Genomic DNA, 11,389 nt, shown 5'->3' with positions numbered 1-11,389 from the left:
AAGAGACTGTATATAAACCTGTCGGTGCCGGTGCGTACCCTTTTACGTGAGCGTGGAAATGCTGCCAGAACTACAACGGTAAGTAAATAATTGTGTTACCTCTCCACACAAACACAGAACATCCTAAACTACCCCCGTCACACACTCCTAAGGAGAAAAAGTTGTACTGCGAAGGCTTGTTTTCATCAACAAGGCAGGTGTATTGCGTTAGGATGGTGTAGTGTTGGGTTGGAGCGTTTGTTTGGATGTCTTGCGTGGAATGTTTGTTTGGAAACGTTGACAATGTTTGTCGGTGAGTATGCACCCTTGTTAAGACACTAAACAAACATCACCGAGAGGATGTGAAATGATCCATGCTTACGCCCGATTGTTTAGTCTGACGGTACAGTTTTAAAAGGAAGCCACTTTTGAATTCAAAAGCGACCGCCGTGGCCGATGCGGCGCGCGGTGCTGACGTGCTGGCTAGTCATGGCGCCATCACGGATAGGAATAAAGATACAATAGTATGAAATTCCATGCCATATATAGGCTACCATGGCTCATTGCATTCGCTCAATAATAAACATTTCACCAGGTTCTCATAATTATGAGAATTTCGAGATACTATTGCAAAATTGCATCCCTAGTTTTAAACATTTTAGACCAACCTTTGACAATTTAACTTGAACTTAATGGAGAACATGCATTTATACACCATGTTATATGTAAATAATGTACTTTATTAATTTAATTTTTTTGTGTTTATGTGTTTAAAGGTCTACTACTTCAAGTCAACTACTTCAAAACTAAACTCCGAAACTCAATGAAAAGACAAGAAGAATGGAATCCTGTGTCTGTGTACAGTCCTTGTCTTTCAAGTATTGAAAACCCACTACGGACACACATTGCCAGAGTGGAAAACGGATGCACGGTTGGAAGGCGATGACTGCCAGTGCATCACCACTGCACTAGTGAGCCATCTGCCACCAGTGGACCACCGCCTAACCAGTGCTTCACCCCACCTACCAGGGGACAACTTCCTGCTGCCAGACTCCACTCACACCACAACCCAACAGAGAGAGTAGAGACTTCATATGGGGGCCAGGAGGATAAAGCTGAACGAAGAAAGAAAAAAAACACAGGAAAAAGGGGGTTGGATGGAGGTTCTGCCTCCCACTTTGCATCTCCTCTTTTGACATTCAGGAACCATTTAGCCAGCCCGCTCTCCATGTCCATGCAACTGTCCTGACCTGCTGTCTTATACTGCTGAAGTGCCTTTTTGTCCAATAGCTCTTCGACTGCCGCTACTGTTGGTGGTGGAGTTTTGGGCTTGGACTGTGCATTGTTTTGGACTGCAATTGGGTGTTGTGGTTTCAGCTGACTTCGGGTGAGTTACTGACTTTGTCGGTCACTGAAGGAACTGCGCACCGCACTGCCACTCAGAATTTTCAGTTCGGTCTTCAGGACCTGCCTGATGATATCTGCTATCTTCACAAAACCTCGAAACCATCACCAATCTTAGTCAGTAGATTAGAGTAGAATAGAGTAGGTAGAGGTTTGGCTTAAGAACTCTTCTGGTGAGTGGTTCTGGTGTTTGTTCTCACACTGTCTTTCACCAAGTTCTGGCCGAGACGCATGTCTTTCTTCTTCTTGGAGAAGTTTATCTCCATTGCGTCTTTCAGCAAGTTCTGGCTGAGGAGCAATTCTTTCTTTCTTCTTGGAGAAGTTGATCTCCGCTGCCTTCTGAGATTGGTGGTGAATTCTGGGTATTGGGGGCATGGTGGATGTTGTCTCCCGGGAGGCCTCTCCTGTTGGTCTGGCTGAGGGTTCAGCGTGGCGGTCCGGTGTGCGGTTCCTTCGGCTACCTTGGGTGGCTAACAGGGTCAGTGGAATGCCTTGCTGAGCAGGCAGGAGGTGGTGTCGCTGGAGGGCGGAGCAGCGTACACTGCAGTGCTTCTCTGGGCTCAGCTGGGGGCACGGCACCCGATTGTGGTCTGGGACGTGCGTGTTCCAGGTCCGGGGCTCCGTCAACAACAGTGGCAGCAGTCAAGGAACTGTTGGACAAAGGCGCTTCAGCCGTCTCGGGCGGCTGATCAGGGCAGTTGCATGGACATAGGGAGTGGCTGGGGGGTTCCTACGTGTCGGGAGGGGGAATGGGGGCATCTGGCACCATTGCTGTCGGCAAGGGGGAGGGTGTCAACTTCCCGCACACGGCCACTGGCGGGCTCGTTGTGGACAGGGGTTTTCGGGGAGGACCGTGGAGCTGTCCCTCTTCGGCGCTGCCGCAGCTGCTGTCAAGGTCACCGAAACAAGTCTAAGTGGAGGAGGCATAATCTTCAGTCAGTTCCTGACCGTGATTACGATAGCCGTCAAACTTGCCAAAGAAAGGCCTTTGGATGCCAGAGTTCAGAGTCGTGAGGACTACATCAACTACAGCTCCCCACACATTGCTGCTTGGCCAAGCCACTCAAACTCGAGATTTCAAAACATACACTGTGAGCATGCGTGAAGACGCTAGCCATCTGGCTGCTGCTGCTCGACCCTGTACCCTCCAACGCTGCTACCTGCTGACCTTCACCAACTTGCTATCTACCTGCCTGGATTACTCGCCGAAAGCCTCCACTGGTGTCTAGGCTACAGCTCCAGAAGCCTCTCAGTATCTGTCTGTACTGACTGGACATTTACTGGTGTCGTGTGACTCAGCGCCGGAGCCATCACCACCACCTGGCTGGAGGTAAACACCTGAAAGGCTCACACCTCCACCAACACTGCGGTTAGCCCTCGCTGCCTGGAACCGCTACCCTTGGCTGGAGGTCCATTACCGTTCCCATCACCATTACAGACAACCTGGCCCTCGTCCTCCACTGCCACTTACCGAGGGTAGAGATCCGGGATGACAACAATCTGACCCGGTGTGGTTGGCCCTCGCTGGCTGGGGCCACTACCCTTGGCTTGGAGCTCCATCAGTTTGCTCCTTCATCCAAATTAATCCTAAGCTTGTGTGCATAAATGACCGAAGTGACCTAATATTGTAGTATTGAGCTAAGCACATGTTTTGGTATATTTTTTAATAATCCTGAAGTTATTTTGTAAATTGTCACACCAATGTAGAACACATTACATCAATGCAAATCAATTAGTATGATGTTTGTGTGGTGTGAATGTATTAGTCACAGACAGCAATTGATGATTTCCTTTATTTTGTCTGTTTAGGATCAGGTAAAGGCACAAATAGATCAGAACCCATGTACAGTGTACCACCTGAAGATTATGCAAGATAACTCAAGTTTACACATGTTAACCCTTCCTGTGCTGCACTCTTCAAACTTTGTGGAAGTGGAATTCAATAAGCCACTAACTACGCCGGTCTCAATGTAAGTGTTCTGACTTAAGGGTGGGTTATACTTCCTGGCACTGCCACGGAGTGAGCTTGTCGCAGCCATGATGCAGTTCATTTTGATTTATGCCCTGTTTTGAAGCGTGGTCTGCGCGATGTCATTCCACGCTCAAACTGCTTTCAATACAAAGAGTAGGCCTAACCTAGACGTGTCGGTTGTTTTTTTTAGCTTCACTGACTCGATGACAATGAAAATGAAACATTAAATCTTTGTCACGTGCATTTTTGATCGCACTGGCAGCCACCACGGTAGTTTGGAACAAAGAAGTGGCTCATTTGTCGAGGATAGGTCGCACGAAGCAGAATGTTTCCTCGACCTCGGAAACACTGTTCAACTGTCCAAATAACTTCAGCGTCGTAACTTGTAAGCACACGCGTTGTCTTTTGTTCGTGTAAATAAATGAAACAACAAAGCATGGTCAACTTATTTAATGAAGAGCTCACAGTCCGTATACCGACGAAGGTTAGAACAAGGAAGTTGCTTGTTCACGACTCGAGGACAGAGCAGGCTGGTCGAGAGGACCAATCAGAGACCTATTTTCTCTCCTTCCCGCCCTTCACTCCGTCGCTGTCTGCATCACTCCCTGCGTCGAGACACAATTTTGGGGAGGTGTCCCAGCGTACTTGCGTGGGGGGGGCTTCACTCCGTTAACTGCGTGGCTCACTGCATCACGATGCAGGGACGCTGGTCTCGAGGCATAAATCACCCTTCAGTCTTGTCCCAGTCTTGTGAACTTGCAACCTGACTTCAGATTACTGTTGTGTTTGCATTTTAGCTCAAGAAAGAAGTGTCTGCAACTGACAGATGGGCAGCCGGTGTGGTCACGTTTCTTCAGTCCTGAGGTGCCCATTGCCTTAATGTTTTAGTCATTTCAAATGTTCTCACTTATTCACCAAGCATGACATTACAGCCTGATGCTTTCTTCATTTCAGGAGGACTATGGTGTATTTAAATGTAAATGTCTACATTTAACTGTATTGCTTGATGGAGAATGAAGCCTGCCAAAAAGCAACATCAAAGGTGAGAAAAGGCAAATGTATGTTTGTGAAGGCATACCATTTCATTTCAACAACATTAAATGGTTAATGCGTTTTGAATATTCCCCTGGTAAAGTGTTTCCATGTTTGTTAGTTGCTAACGTGTGTAACTCTTTTTCATCATGTTAGTTTCTTTTCTTTTAGTTTGCTTTGTTATTGACATGCAGTAGGGCCTAAATAAACTTCTCTTAAAGTACATTAACAGTCTTCAATGGGCTAATGGTTAATTATGGCCAATACTGTACTTACTTTCTAGAATGTTTGAAGGTGTCGTTGGACTCTGCACCGGAGCAGTCACCACCACTGGGCTGGAGGTAAACACCAGGATGGCTCGCATCTCCACCAACACTGCTGCGGTTGCTTCCCGTCAGAGCCAACCTCGGGGCCCGTCCAGGTATAAGTCCTCGACCACCACCAGAGACAACCCCTGAGGCTCCCATCATCCACCTCCTCCTCCACTACCATTCACTGAGAGTAGAGATCCGGCGGGATGACCACCATCTATCCCAGTGCGGTTAGCCCTCGCTGCCTAGGACCGCTACCCTTGGCTGGAGGTCCACCACCACCACCACTACAGACAACCTGGCTCTCTTCCTCCACGACCGCCTCCTGAGGGTAGAGATCCGGGCTGACAACAATCTGGCCTGGTGTGGTTAGCCCTCGCTGGCTGGGACCACTACCCTTGGCTTGGAGCTCCATCAGTTTGCTCCCTCATCCAAATGAATCCTAAGTTTGTGTGCATAAATGACCAAAGTAAGTGACCTAATAAGGTACAAGTCCTCAACCAACACCAGAGACAACCCCTGCTCATCCACCTCCTCCTCCACTATTGCTCGCCGAGACTAGAGATCCGGGGTGATGACCATCTACCCCGGTGCAGTTAGCCCTTGCTGCTTGGAACCGCTATCCCTGGCTGGAGGTCCACCACCACTACAAACAACCTGGCTCTCATCCTCCACTACCACTCATCAAGGGTAGAGATCTGGGCTGACAACCATCTACCCCAGTGTGGATATCCCCTCACTGCCTGGGACCGCTACCCTTGGCTGGAGGTCCACCACCACTACAGTCTCTCTTCCTGCACTGCCATTTCCTGAGGGTAGAGATCCAGGCTGACAACACTCTGGCCCAGTGTGGTTAGTCCTCGCTGGCTGGGACCACTACCCTTGGCTGGAGCTTCATCAGTTTGCTCCTTCATCCAAATGAATCCTAAGTGTGTGCTTAAATGACTGAAGTAAGTGACCTAATATTGTAGTTTAGATTGAGTTAAGTTAATATTGATGCATATTTTGTCATATTTTCAAGTAATCTTTAATTTTTTTGGTAGACTGTCACACCTGTGCTTTCAATGCAAATCCACTCTTATTTACCCCTGTCGTGTTTATTGACTAGTAGTATGGTGTATGTGATGTGAATGTATTAGTAATGCCACAGACAGCAATTGATTGTATTTCATTTATTCATTAGGTCACCGAAAGAGCCCTACACAGTCTTAGCGGAGGAGGAGGCGGCCTTACCCTCAGTGAGTTCCTGACCGTGCTTACGATAGCACCTTGCCAACGAAAGGCCATTGAATGCCAGAGTTCGAAGTCGTGAGGATTACATCAACTACAGCACCCACCTTACCACTTACACTGGAGATTTCAAAATAATTGACTACAACATCTACCTAAAACAGACACTGTGAGCATGCGTGTAGACGCTGGGGTATCTGGCTGCTGCTGCTCGACCCAGTACCCTCCAACGCTGCTAGCTACTGACCTTCTACCAACCTGCCATCTACCTGCCAGGATTACTTGCCGAAAGCCTCCAACTGTCTCTAGGTCACAGCTCCAGAACCCTCTCAGTATCTGTGTGTACTAGCTGGAAATTTACTGGTGTCTCAGGACTCGGCACCGGAGCCATCACCACCACCGGGCTTGAGGTAAACACCTGGACGGCTCACGACCCCAAAACTGCCACGGCTGCCTCCAGCCAGAGACTACCTCAGTGCCCGTCCAGGTACGAGTCCTCAACCAACACCAGAGACGACCCCTGCTCCCGTCGTTCACCTTCTCCTCAACTACTCTTTGCAGAGTGTAGAGAAAACCATCTGCCCCAGTGTGGTTAGCCCTTGCTGCCTGGGACCGCTACCCTTGCCTGGAGCTCAATCACCACAGACAACCCGCCTGTCGTCCTCCACTACCGCTTCCTGAGGGTAGAGATCCGGGCTGACAACAATCTGGCCCGGTGCGGTTAGCCCTCGCTGGCTGGGACCGCTACCCTTGGCTGGAGGTCCATCTCCCTGATCCAAATGAATCCTAAGTTTGTGTGCATGAATGACCGAAGTAAGTAATTTAGATCGAGTTAAAGTTAATATTGATGCATATTTTGGTATATTTTTGAGTAATCCTGAAGTTATTTGGTAGATTGTGTCACACCTGTGTAGAACAAATTCACAAATTCTGTGCCAATTCACTCTTATTTATCTGTTAGTATGGTGTGTATGCGTGTCGTGTGAATGTATTCGTATTGCCACAGACAGCAATTGATTGCATTTTATTTCCATTATTTTGTCTATGTTTAGGATCACGTAAACATGCAAACAGATCAGAACCGATGTACCTGAAGGTAACAGAAGAGAACTCGAATTCACGCTCACATTAACCCTTCCTGTGCTGCACTCTTCAAACTTTGTGGAAGTGGAATTCAGTAAGCCACTAACTGCGCCGGTCTCAATGTAAGTGTTCTGACTCAGTCTTGTCCCATTATCAGTCAATTTATTTTTGTTTAACAACTTATTGATCTGATCGAATATTTGTTTGGTAGCATTTTGACCAGGACCCAGTTTCCAGAAAGCATAATTTCTAATCAACTTACTTGGTTGCAAAGCAATTTCCCATTGGAAACCTAGTAAGTTGCTAACTTACTTGGCAACAATGTTGTCGAGACACGCACCCCTGATTGATAAATGACGTTTAAAATCATACAGTATAGGCCTCATTCAATGCATTCTCTTTATTTTCCTGCCTATTTACCGTACATTGTGGCTTTTGGTAGAGGGCATTAAAACTGTGAATGAACACAGGCTTCTCACTTAATCTAACATAGCTGGTTGTTTAGGTGGAACAGCAGTATCAAAAGTAAAAGTGGGAAAGAGAGCAAATTATTTCCAACGTACAGTAAGTGACTTCTCCAAGTATAACTGGCTGATTAGATCAAGTGCAATATCAGATCAAGAAACATGTTGGTAAAATGCTTGTATTGGCAAAACAAGATTTGAATGTCTCAATTCTAGTTCTACAATTTTAGTGAGTTGGATGATTGTGTTCAATTAAGATTTACTTGACTGACTGGTTGCTTTATGTGAAAATATGCGACAAATAAGCTTGTTGAAACCTGTGGGACCGTCAGTTGTGCCATGCTGACGTCAAGTGGATAGACGGCTGACATTGCTGTTGGACAACTGCAAGAATTTATACGTTTTTGTTAAGCACATAATTCTATAAGTGTTCATGCCCAGTTTTGATGCCCTCCATGGGAATCTATAATGTATTGCAAATAACCAGGAAAATAGAGAAGGCATTGAATGAAAAAGCATGTCCAAACTCTTGGACTAAACAGTACTTACTTTCAAGAATGTTTGAAGGTGTCGTTGTACTCTGCACCAGATCAGTCACCACCAGCTGGCTGGAGGTAAACACCTGGACAGCTCACACCTTCACTAATACTGCTGCGGCTGCCTCCCAACAGAGCCAACCTCGGCGCCCATCCGGTGCGAGTCCTCGACCACCACCAGACAACCCGTCCTCACCTCCTCCTCCACTACTCGCCGAGAGTAGACATCCGGGCGGACAACCATCTGTCACAGTGTGGTTAGCCCTCGCTGCCTGGGACCATCACCACCACCACCACCACTACAGACAACCTGGCTCTCATCCTGCACCTCATCCTGCACTACCTCTTGTCAAGGGTAGAGATCTGGGCTGACAACAATCTGGCCCGGTGTGGTTAGCCCTCGCTGGCTGGGACCGCTACCCTTGGCTTGGAGCTCCATCATTTTGCTACCTGATCCAAATGAATCCTAAGTGTATGTGTGCATAAATGACCAAAGTGACCTAATATTGTAGTTTAGATTGACTTAGGTTAATATTGATGCATATTTTGGCATATTTCAAGTAATCCTGAAGTTATTTGGTAGATGGTGTCACACCTGTGCTTTCAATGTAAATCCACTCTTATTTGCCCCTGTCTTGTTTATTGACTAGTAGTATGGTGTATGTGATGTGAATGTATTATTAATGCCACAGACAGCAATTGATTCTATTTTATTTATTTATTAGGTCACTGAAAGAGCCCTACACAGTTGTAGCGGAGGAGGAGGCGGCCTTACCTTCAGTGAGCTCCTGACCGTGCTTACGACAGCCGTCAACCTTGCCAACGAAAGGCCATTGGATGCCAGAGTTTGTTGTGAGGACGACATCAACTACAGCACCCCAAACACACAGCTGCTTGGCCTAACCACTTACACTGGAGATTTCAAAATAGTTGACTACAACACCTACCTAAAACAGACACTGAGCATGTGGGAAGACGCTGGTGCATCTGACTGCTGCTGCTCGACCCTGTACCTTCCAACGCTGCTACCTGCTGACCTTCTACTAACCTGGATTACTTGCCGAAAGCCTCCACCTGTGTCTAGGCCACAGCTCCAGAGCCCCCTCAGTATCTGGCCACAGGCTGGCTGGACATTTACTGGTGTCGTTGGACTCGGCACCGGAGCCGCCATCACCTCGCTGGAGGTAAAGACTGGACGGCTCACACCTCCACCAACCCTGCCACGGCTGCCTCCCACCAGAGACGACCTCAGCGCCCATCCAGGTATGAGTCCTCGACCACCACCAGAGACAAACCCGGCTCCTGTTATCCACCTCCTCCTCCTCAACTAACCTTTGCCAAGTGTAGAGACAACCACCTGCCCGGTGTGTTAGCCCTTGCTGCCTGGGACCACTACACTTGGCTGGAGCTCCACCACCACCACAGACAACCCGACTCTCATCCTCCACTACTGCTTGCCAAGGGTAGAGATCCGGGCTGACAACAATCTGGTCCGGTGCGGTTAGCCCTCGCTGGCTGGGACCGCTACCCTTGGCGAGAGCTCCATCAGTTTGCTCCTTCATCCAAATTAATCCTAAGTGTGTGTGCATAAATGACCAAAGTAAGTGACCTACTATTGTAATTTAGATGGAGTTCAAGTTAATATTGATGCATACTTTGGTATATTTTTGAGTAATCCTGAAGTTATTTGGTAGATTGTGGCACACCTGTGTAGAACACATGCAGTCAATGCAAATTCTTTTTTTATCTCGGTCATGTTTATTGACGTTTGTGTGTGTGTCGTGTGAATGTATTAGTAACGCCACAGACAGCAATTGATTGCATTTTATTTCCATTATTTTGTCTATGTTTAGGATCACGTAAACATGCAAACAGATCAGAACCCATGTATGCGCAGTTAATACAAGAGAACTGAAGTTTATGCCCATGTTAACCCTTCCTGTTGCACTGTGAAAACTTTGTGGAAGTGGAATTCCATCAACCACTAACTACGCCGGTCTCAATGTAAGTGTTCTGACTCAGTCTTGCCCCAGTCTTGTCCCATCATTTTACAAGATGACTTGCTTCACTTCGGCTGCTATTGTATTTGCATTTTAGCCGAAGAAAGAAATGTCAGCAACTGACCGATAGGCAGCCGGTGTGGTCACGTTTCTTCAGTCCAGAGGTGCTTGCTGCCTTAATGTTTTAGTGATTTCAAATGTTCTCACTTATTCACCAAGCATGACATTACAGCCTGATGCTTTCTTCATTTCAGGAGGACTATTCTGTATGTAAATGTCTACATTTAACTGTATTGCTTGATGGAGAATGAATCCTGCCACAAAGCGACATCAAAGGTGAGAAAAGGCAAATGTATGTTTGTGAAGGCATACCATTTCATTTCAACAACATTACCAGGGTAATATTCAAAACGCATTAACCATTTAAAGTGTTTCCATGTTTAGTTGCTAACGTTTGTAACTCCTTTTCATCACGTTAGTTTCATTTATTTTTGTTTACTTTGTTATTGACATGCAGTAGGGCTTAAATATGGTCTCTGAAAGTACATTAACAGTCTTCAAAGGGCCAATGGTTACATTTTTGGCATATACTGTACTTACTTTAGAGAATGTTTGAAGGTTTGAAGGAGTCGTTGGACTCTATCTCCAGCCCAGTGGTGGTGATGGCTGCGGTGAAAACACCTGGACGGTTCACACCTCCACCAACCCTGCCACGGCTGCCTCCCGCCTCGCTCGCCGAGAGTAGAGATCCGTGCTGACAACCATCTACCCCGGCGCAGTTACCCCTCGCTGCCTGGGGCCCGCTGCCTTGTCTGGAGCTCCATCACCACCACCACTACAAATAACCTGGCTCTCACCCTCCACTACCACTCATCGAGGGTAGAGATCTGGGCTGACAACCATCTTACCCCAGTGTGGATATCCCCTCACTGCCTGGGACCGCTACCCTTGGCTGGAGGTCCACCACCACTACAGACAACCTGGCTCTATTCCTCCACGACCGCTTCCTGAGGGTAGACATCCAGACTGACAACAATCTGGCCTGGTGTGGTTAGCCCTCGCTGGCTGGGACCACTACCCTTGGCTGTTGCTTCATCAGTTTGCTCCCTCATCCAAGTGAATCCTAAGTTTGTGTGCATAAATGACTGAAGTAAGTGACCTAATATTGTAGTTTAGATTGAGTTAAGTTAATATTGATGCATTTTTTTCAAGTAATCCTGAAGTTATTTGGTAGATTGTGTCACACCTGTGTAGAACACATGCTATCAATGCAAATTCACTCTTATTTATCTCGGTCATGTTTATTGACGATTAGTATAGTGTGTGTCGTGTGAATGTATTATAGTAATGCCACAGACAGCAATTGGTTGCATTTTAT

The 11,389-nt window shown here is 47.0% G+C and overlaps 1 long non-coding RNA gene across 1 annotated transcript; it reads left to right on the top strand.

Moving 5' to 3' along the window:
* The first annotated feature begins 10,117 nt into the window (after window positions 1-10,117).
* Window positions 10,118-10,834, top strand: LOC134459978 (uncharacterized). The gene is made up of 3 exons (XR_010036928.1): window positions 10,118-10,175; window positions 10,266-10,347; window positions 10,619-10,834. It is a non-coding gene; the product is annotated as an uncharacterized LOC134459978 (long non-coding RNA).
* The last annotated feature ends 555 nt before the right edge of the window (window positions 10,835-11,389 follow it).

This window comes from Engraulis encrasicolus, chromosome 12 (genome assembly GCF_034702125.1).
Source record: "Engraulis encrasicolus isolate BLACKSEA-1 chromosome 12, IST_EnEncr_1.0, whole genome shotgun sequence".
NCBI classification, from domain to species: domain Eukaryota; kingdom Metazoa; phylum Chordata; class Actinopteri; order Clupeiformes; family Engraulidae; genus Engraulis; species Engraulis encrasicolus.
Note: the sequence above shows the minus strand (reverse complement) of the source record. Positions and strands in the feature narration are given on the sequence as shown.